This window comes from Antechinus flavipes, chromosome 1, assembly GCF_016432865.1.
Source record: "Antechinus flavipes isolate AdamAnt ecotype Samford, QLD, Australia chromosome 1, AdamAnt_v2, whole genome shotgun sequence".
Taxonomy (NCBI): Eukaryota; Metazoa; Chordata; class Mammalia; order Dasyuromorphia; family Dasyuridae; genus Antechinus; species Antechinus flavipes.
In genome coordinates this window covers 72,256,908-72,267,183 of record NC_067398.1, presented here as the reverse complement: position 1 = coordinate 72,267,183, position 10,276 = coordinate 72,256,908, and positions in this window count along the sequence as shown.

Sequence of the window (10,276 nt, the reverse complement as noted above, 5' to 3'; positions counted from 1 at the left end):
TTGGTGAAGCTGTAAACTTGTTCAATCATTTGGGAGAATAATTTGGAACTCTGACCAAAGTCAGATATAAAATTGGGCATACCTTTTGTCCCAGAAATACTGGTACTGGGTCTTTATTCCAAAGAAATCCAAGAAAAGGGTGAAGGACTAATATGTACAAAACTATTTATAGTAGTTATTCTTCTGGTTGCAAAGAATATAAAATTGAGGGGAAGCCCCCATCAATTGGGGAATGGTTGAATAAGTTGTGGTATATATTTGCAGTGGAATACTATACATACATACCATCAAAGGAGCTCTAAACATCTAGAAAAGCAATATGTCACATTCTATAGAGTAATCAGTTGAATAATCAAATTTTTTGAGTTAAATTAATTATGTTTGGACATAGGTTGATCATATAAAGAGAACAGCCAACAGATGTTTGGCTTGAATGTTGCAGTACTAGCAAATAAATATAAAAAAAGTAAAAGATATCCTCCAAAATACTGTATAGTTTTTCAATGAAAGCTTTATGGAATGAAATGAACAGAATTGTACATAACGAGTTGATATAGATGGGTTATAATCAAGCAAACAAGAAAGCATTTATTAACTGACTATTATGTACAAGTCAAGTGATTACCCACACTGACGAGCTCACAGATCCATCAAAGTTTCTTCATATTCAAGGTTTCAGATCACAAGTAGAAAATAGTCATGTTGACCTTTTCATTAGCTATGTTGAACTATTACTATTTTTAAAAAGATATGTAATTTGAATGGCATCTTAATAATTAATATTGTATCGCAGTATAGTGTTCAAGATGGTCCTTACCTTGGATAATTGATATGACGAATCTCATATTTCAAGGTAGCCTTAATACCCATGTAGCTTAATCCTTAACTTAATATACCCAACAGCTAGGCTTCATGTCTATTTAAACCTATACAGACAGGGAACCATCTACCTTCCAAGGTAACCCATTCCACATACAGATAAGTTTAATTCTTAGGTAGTTTTTTTTTTCTGAAATCATATCTAAATTTCCCTCTTTATAGCTTTTGCTCATTGCTCCAGATTCTATTCTCTGGGTATAAACAGAAAAAGTGAAATCATTCTTTTACATGATAATCTTTTAGAGACTTGATGAAATCTGTCGTGTACTACCCCATCCCACCCCATGAGCATTTTCTAAGATAAACATGTTTAGTTACTTCAACAAAAAACCATATAGCATAGAATCAAAGATGCTTTATCATACTGGTTACTTTCTTTTTTAAATTGTGATGCACAAACCTAGATGTGGTCCAATCAGAACTGTGCTCAGGGGAATGATCAGATTCCTGAAATTTATGCGTCTCAATATAGTCCAAGATCACTTTAATTTTTGTTCTTCTACATCATTATATTAAACTCATATGAAATTACTGCCTACTAAAAAGCCAAACAAGAACAGGTGTTTTTTTTTCCAAATCATAAAATAATGATTTGCAATCTCTTAGCTGACTTCTATGATAAGCTTTGCCATAGAATAATGGCCAGTTCTTCTAGGGCAAAAAAATTCCAATCAATAACATTAGAAACAACTCTTTTCTTTCTCCATTATCAAGAGTTGATAGACAACATAGCTCAGTGCTTTCACAGGATATTTTGGGGCATATCTGACTACTTCGAAGTTTATTCTTTTAAGTTTAGTAGCCTTAGTATTACATTAACAACGTTCTAAACATACATTTATGTTTATTTCATTTGCAGAACATCTACTTGTTCTGGGTCCAAGGAGTTAATTTCAGAGGTAGAGAAGTGTTCACTTACACATTCCCCTACAATTAATAAGTAAATGCTTTCTAAAGGATGATTACTTGACAAATGTAACTACAATGAGACTAAAGAACAAAAGCAGAATTCAATATTCATTAACGTGTAGTGTTTGTGTGTTATTCAGTAATCTTTCTGTTACCCAGGCAACTATCTATGTCATTGCTTCAGAACTCTTAAATTATAGGAAAAATATACTCATTGTCTTTAGTAGAAAGAAGTTCCTGCTCTAGGAGTTCCCTACACCAATGAAATCACAGATCTAGATGTTAATAAAGAATGGAAGGGGAGCAAATTTCAAATCACATTGCCAAAAAACCCTGCTTTTGTGGAACACCCTTCTAAAGATGAACAAATAATAAAGATCATTGCTGCCAAGAAGCATTGTTTCTAAAGATTTACTGCTGTTAAAATTGTATTTTTTTTCTAGATGTGGAACCAGATGAAAAATGAAGACATGATAGGCATGAAAGGAAACAACAGAGACAGTTTCATATTAGAACATTTCTTCATCATCTAGAGACCCAGCCAACTTCCAAAAACTTTACTTAATACTTGTAAATTATGTTTTGGACTCTGCTTTCCCTTTCTTATTCATCTTGTGGCAACTCATATCTTGTTTTATCCACTTAGAAAACTTGTCACTTCTTCAGAATGAAAATTAACTCCTTCAACACATAAGTGTTTTCTGAAAATGAAATTAGCATTAAAATATCTTTTTAGAGATTTGTCAGTATTATCTCAAGTATATTCAATTGAAAAAACAAGTAAACTTTTAATCCAAGTTAAGTATAACAAGTAACTGCCCAACTGGCAACTTCACCAAAACCATCATTTAAGTTGACACTGATTAGTCCCATTGCTAGAAGTAGGTCAGAGCTAAGGCATAGCCATAGGGCATTGTAGAGAATTGAACAGTTACTGCTCCCTGGGTTTGCTTTCTGTAAATAAAAGAGATGTGTTTCTAAAAATGTCCACAGGACAACTATTTTGAGTGTTGCCTTCCCATAAAATAGTAGACTTGTTAATCACCTAGAAATACATTCTATTGTCTTGTCATGTTCTCTTTAGAAAGTACAGAAAAATATTGCTGAATATGAAACATATTTCTTATATCTCAATCGTTTGTCCAGATGGGATGCAATACATAGAGCTTCACTCCTACTACATTAATCACCAAGATATGGCCCCTTTTTTTCTTACAGGGAATAGAAACAATGTCAGAACAAAATCCATCATTTATGGGCATTTCCTCATAAATCGGAATAAATATAGAGATTGCATTCTGCAGACCAACGTCTTGGCTAAAGTGCAAACTTGAGTTGTCATTTAACTGAAACACTTCAATAGCAATAGAATGCAAAGATGCACTTATTATTTTTACTGCTGCTGCTGATGTGAGCAAAACAGTTGCTTCTTCTGCAATGGAGCTTATTTCCTCATCTTTCCATATTCAATTTCTTACACAGATCATTTGTTTTCACATCTCTTCTTTTGGTCTCATTCTTTCTTCATAGTGTATGATTTGATTGCATACATATATGTCCACAGGGCTAAAAGCATTTGACAATCTTTTGATTGGAGTGGGCTATGTGTTAGGCTGAGAATGAGAACAAGCAAAGGTGGTTGGCTATTGAGTTATCTGTGTCAATCATCCTGAAGAGGAAAATGAGATGAGATATAAAAAAAGTATCACAGTCACATAATCTGAGAAGTGAGCCAGAGAATAAGCATGAGGAAATATCCTCTACGAGAATAGTAGTGATAATGATCAAAGAACTATGACTATAGGTATATATAACCCAATAAATAATTCAATGAAGCTGTTTTGTGGTATTTAAGGAAGCATGACTTTGGTGTTATTTGCATAGGCAAATGTTAAAAGAAGTTAAAGTTAGAAGGAAATCCAAAACTAGTATTCTTTTCTTCTATGGTAAATTAAATAGAAAATTCACTCCAGGAAAATTTAAGCAAGTGAAGTTCATTATTAGTGACCCCCTAGATTTATTTTCAAAATATTTTTTTACGTACTGATTCCACACACAAGTAACCAAAATCCTCATCTTACTATTAGCTTTTTCTCTGGGCTATCCTTCCTGTGGTGATTTCCTTTATTTTCAAGGGATACAAAATTGCCTCTCCTCTCTACCTGGTCATCAAAATTCCCATTCCCTCTAGCCAGCTGTTACTTGTTCTTTCTCTGTTAGCTAAAGAGGAAAAGAACCCATCTGAGTTCAGTCATAATAACTGCCATGATTTTAATTTCAAAACAAAAGCCTTATTAATCCAAATGCCTTTTGCTTTGGGAGAATTTCAAAAAGCAAGGGTGAAATATTGGAGGAAAGCAGCTTGCAGGAATTCATTCCGAGAAGTGGAAAAGACCCATAGAAACCAGATGCCTAAAGTACTCAGCTGTAAGTCATTCATGTCTGCAAAGAGACATGGTGCTAAGACTCCTTTTTGTGAGAGAAGCCACTTTGAACATGGAGAATATAGTGAGCTAGAGAGCCAGAGTGCTCAGAAGCAAACTAGAATAGGCTGGGTAGGATCACCTGCAGGTGCCTGTTGATTGCAATCCAAATTCAATGCTAAACTACTGAAGGGACAGAAGTACTAAAAGTAACCACAATTGTCCAGTTATAGATTTTAGTAACACATTACAAGACAGGTTACAATCATGGAGAGTAAACAAAGCCAGGACCCATAGACCAGGTGGTGAAAGTGCTAAGGTGCTACCTTAGTTGGTCTGAAGTGCTGAGGAGACACTTTTCACTGCTCAGCTCACATCAGCTGGGGTGACAGCATAATGACTGAGTGCTTTAATCAGTACAAAAGGAAATTGTACTGATGACATGATTCCTCAACTGTGGATGCTTCATACTCCTCACATTCCCCAGAACTATTGTAAAGTTTAGGTACCATCTGCACGCTAGACTACAGCAGCCAAACAAAGGGCAAGAAATGACAACTAAAGTCATAGAGCCACAAGAAAAGGCCATGAACCAGGTGCACAAAATAAAATCTTTTCTATTTTTATGGGTAAAAACTCACTTAGCTAAAACAAAAGAAAATGAAATCCAAAAATCATTTAGTGACAACAAAAAAGGAACCTGAAATTAGTCAGCAAATAGTTGTTAATTAAGCTATTCCCTGTCTTGCCACCTTCTGAGCCAGGATACCTTACCCTTCTTTCATTCCCAAGGCTCAAACAGAAAGAGAAAGAGCAAAATATGAATGAAGAAAAATTCAACAGAGAAGATGGAAGTACTGATAACATCTAGGGAAGGACCTTGATCTCAGAAAAGTGGGAGGATTTATTATTTGCTGAGCCTGAAAAAAAGGAGGGAATAAGGCTTTCTGAGGAGGAGAAAAGGTTTGGAACAGCTGGTGTGGAAAATATGACAGGAACTCAACTAGAAACCAATAAATGCATTATTGAGCAGCATTGAGGGCACAGGTGAGCTTAGGCAGCAGAATTTGTAAGGAAACTAATCTGATGGTGATGTTACTTTTTCTGCAGCAATGCTTGGCCATCACAGGAGCTACCTAGAATTGGGACTGGTGAATCAGGTATAATGGAGAGTCAAGAAAGTAAGGAATATCTGAGGAACAAGAAAAAGGATAGTAGCAATGCCCAGGAAGGGAAATTAGTGAAATTAGGAAGGAGATGATGAATAGGAAATATAGATAGGAGTCAAGGGACTAGAAGTCAAAATTAAGTTAGAGAACCACTTTTATAAGAAAAAGAGAGTCACAAAGGTAGGTTATAGGAGACTTTGCTTGGAGAGGGAAAGTTTAGATCTTGGATGCTAACCAATTCACAGGGATGACAATGTCCAAAGTGTAGCTATGCTAGTAGTCCTTGAGGGAGAATAGAGATAAGGGCCATTGCAACTGACTCAATAAAGAAATTATGAGGCTATAACATCTTTCATGTGATCATTGAAGTCCCCAAGGCAGAATTAGATTTTGAAGACATTTAAAAAAAAAAATTAGATGTGTGCTGAAAGTAGGTATATAACAGGAAAGAATATAAACAAATGGTTTGTACAACTAAAGAGAAGTGGCCATCAGAACAACTCAGATGTACAAAGCACATTGCTTTCAACAACCTTGTGAGATAGACAGAACAAGAATTGTTGCCTCATTTTGAAGATGAGGAAACTGAGGTTTTAACATTTCAAGTGGCTTACCTTGCCCCCATTCCTAAGCAGCTTAGTACAACAGATAGATCCCTGGGCCTTGAGTCTGGAATATTCAAGTTCAAATCTGGCTTCAGACACTTGATAATTAGGTTACAATGGCCAAGATACTTACCCTTGGTCTGTCTCAGTTTCCGTATCTATAAAACGGGAATAATAGCATCTACCTCCCAGAATTATCGTGAGAATCAAATGAGATAATATTTGAGCACTTATAGTCCCTGGTACATAGTAGGTATTAATAAATGTTTATTTCCTTGCTTCTTGGTATGTTATGGGATCAAATCTTATTTCTTTTTGTATTTATCCTAAGTGGTTTAATTCAAGGAAGCCTGCGTTAGTGGACAGACCAGAGGATTTAGAGTCAAAGGAGCTGGATTCAAATGCTACTGTCTATATAAGCTTGGAATTAGTGTCTGACTTCAAGTCCAGCATTCAGTCCTACCACCACAAACTGCCCTCTTTGCTGATGGAATGACAGTAACCTTTCTAATAAAAAAAAAAATAACCTGGAGGTAAACCTAACCCCTAACCCTAAATGTCTGGAGGAAGGAGAGGAGCATTCTTTATTGGAAAAGGAAGCATCAACTGAAAGGCAAGTTTCAGTTAAGACAATGAAGTAGAAAGGGTAAAAGCTTTAGGAAAGTGAGTTTTGTTTTTGTTTTTTTAATAATAATGTTTTACAGAAATACAATAATATACAAAGTACGTGGACATATCAATTCTCCCAATCCTGATCAAAAGGCAGATCAACTACTCTTATTTCCACTTTACTGTGTTGCCCAAAGTTAGATGTCAGGGATGTGAAATGAAATCTTCAAGCCTAGAACTATTCCAGCATCCTTTTGTTCAAGCACAATGACACACAAGAAAGGACAAGTGAAAAAGCAGATAATTTCAAGTTTAAAGATAGGAGTAAGACAGAGCTAGATAGAAAGCATGAGATGAAGTAACAAGGATGAAAAAACAATTATGGCTAACATCAATGATGAAGAAGGCAGAAAGGTAGCAGCTAGGTGGTACAGTAGACAGAATGCTAGATTTGGAGTTCAAGAAGACCTGAATTTAAGACTCTCCTGAAATACTTACTGGCTCTGTGACATTGGGCAAGTCATTTAACCTCTTTCTGCTGCAATTTTCTTATCTATAAAATAGCAATAATAATAGCTTCTTCCTTATTATAAAGATAAAATGTCATATCCATATAATGCTTTGCAAAGCTTAAAACATTATAAAAATTCCAGCTATTATTTTTATTATCATAATCATTATTGGGAAACTGAGAACTGGACTGGAGAGGTATGCTATTGATAGTAGAGGAATGGGATAAGGAGAAGTAAGTATATTTAGTAAGCTGACATTTATCAGTGGAATAGGTATTTATCAGGTAGAATCACCAGTACTAAGAGCCCAACTAAAATGTTTCAATAGTGTCAATAGAGGCAAAAAAAAATGATCCAGGTATACTTAACTACTTACAGTAGCTTGGGAGTGGTAGGGGAGGTGTAATGGGAGTGTAATGACAGAATGGGCTGCCGAAAAACTCATCACTTTTTTATCTATTATTAGTTTTCTATTTGAAAAATAGATATTATTTTGATATTATAGATCAGAATTTTGGTCCTTACCTTTAGCACCAAAGCTGAATTTGACTTCTAGATAATTATTTATAGATTCACTCTCATGTGGACCCTTGTCACCTTATATCAGCACAGCTGGTTCAAGGTGCTCTTGGGACTCCTGATAAAGCAAGTCTCCAAAGGCCTGTGCATATATACCTTCAGGTGCCTTTCACGGCTTATTAGTGTCTTGGAAGCTGATAGTAGAGACCAAATTTTTATTCTTCTTTTATATTACCCTGAATGATGCTGAGGTAAGGGTGACATGATAGTGTAAAAAACAAAAATACATCAGCATTGAGATTGAAGATCTGAGTTCAAATCTCAATACCACTACTTCTTATCTAATTGGCCTTGACATGGAACTTCTCTAAACTTCAATTTCCTTGTGAAAATTTATGGTATTAATTGAAATGATTTAAAATATTTTTCCAGTTCTATATATATCTTTCTCATCTGAGAAAGAATATTTTGGACAATACAACCTCTCCTTTGATCTGGTGATGGAAATTTGTTCATTGATAATGTTAAATAAATGTTTGCCAGAAGGATAAGTGTAAGAGAGGGACCATTTCCTCCCAAGTCTATGTTTCATTAATATGTGATCATGTTTCCTTCTTTGTTCTTCCTCTTTTGCCTCACTTATGCATTTTGCTCAGAATGTTTGCTTAATGAGTGTGCTCTATTTGATTTTAATATATCTGTGCTGTGATGTGTTTTTCAATTTTTCTTCCAGCATCTATTTGAATTCCTATAGTCATAAAAGTAGAGCTTCAGAGACTTTTACGGATCAATTAAGTCCATCCTCCTAATTGGCAGATGAGAAAACCAAGGCCTAAGGATGTTAAGTGGCTTGTCCAACCTCACAAAAGTATGATTCACTGTGGGTGAGATTTGAAACTGAGTTTAGTTGAAATTCCCCATTTTATAAACAAGAGACTGAGACTTAGAGAAGTTTAGAGGTACAAAATTCATTTAAAAAGCAACAAAGTCAGAAATTGAACTCAAGTCTTCTAACTTCAGAAACTTTCCATTTTGTCAGACTGCCTCCTGTAACATTAGAGCTAAATAAAGACTTTGGATGATAGTAACTGAGGAACATCTGTATTAATCACCCAAAGTTCTAAGCAATGTTCTCACAGGCAAAAAAAAAAAAAAAAAGATTAAAGTAAATAGAATATAAAGTAAACCCATAATTCCTGGCTTCATCAAAACACTGTGAGATAGAGGCCCAGAGGGAATTCAAAAGTTTTTCTATAGACATAAAGGGTAATACCATAAAAAAATTAGAAGAGAAAGAAATAGTTTACCTGTCATATTTATGGAGAAGAGAAAATTTTATAACCAAACAGAAGAGAGAGAACATTGTGAAATTCCAGATGAGTAATTTTTATTACATTAAAAATTTTTAAGTTTTTGCAAACAAAATAAATGCAACCAAGATTAGAAGGGAAGCAAAAATTTGGAACTAAGCCCAAAAGGATATAAAACTGGGCATACGCTTTGATCCAGGAGTCTTACTACTGAGTCTATAAGCCCAAAAGATCATAAAAACAGCAAAAGGACTCACACATTTTAAAATGTTTGTAGATGTTCCTTTTATAGTATCAAGGAACTGGAAATTGAATAGATGCCCAACAAACTGAGTAATGCCTAAATTATACTATGTGAATGTAATAGAATATTATTGTTGCATAACAAATAATGAATATGCCAATTTCAGAAAAGCCTGGAACGACTTACATGAATTGATGCTGAGGAAAGTGAGCAAAACCAAGAGAACATTGTACATAGTAACAAAAAGATTATGTGATAGTTAACTGTAATCGACTTGGTTCTTCTGAGCAATCTGACAATTGAAGGCAATTCCAATAGATGTGGGGTAGAAAATGCAATTTTCATCCAAATAGAGAACTATGGAGACTGAATATATATCAAAGCATACTATTTTCAATGATTTTTGTTTGTTTGTTTCTCATGTTTTTCCCCATGATACTGAGTAAAGTGAGCAGAACCAAGAGAACATTTTGTCCATTATGACAGGTGGTCCAGTGATTCTTAGATTGCCTTTCCTGGATCTATTTTCCAGGTCAGTTGTTTTTCTGATGAACTATTTTACATCTTTTATTTTTCATTTTTGAAAACTGAGTGATTTTTTTTTTTTTTTTTTTTTTTTTTGCTGAGGCAATTGGGGTTAGGTGACTTGCCCAGGGTCACACAGCCAGGAAGTGTTAAGTGTCTGAGGCCACATTTGAACTCAGGACCTCCTGAATTCAGGGCTGATGCTCTAACTACTGCGCCACCTAGCTGCCCCCAGAGAACATTTTATACAGATAATACCAACATTGTAAAAATGATCAACATTGATATACTTTGCTCTTCTCAGCAATACAATGATTTAGGACAATTCTAAAAGAATGGTGTTGGAAAATCCTGTTCACATTTAAATAAAGAACTATGGAGTCTAAATGTAGATTGAAGCATACTATTTTCACTTCTTTTTCTGTTTTTCCTTTCTTGTGTTTTTTTTTTCTTTTTGTTCTGATTCTTCTTTCAAAATCTGACTAACATGGAAATATATTTAATATGATTGTATATGGATAACCTATATCAGATTGATTTTGTGGAGGGATGAGGAGGGAGAAAAAAAAGTA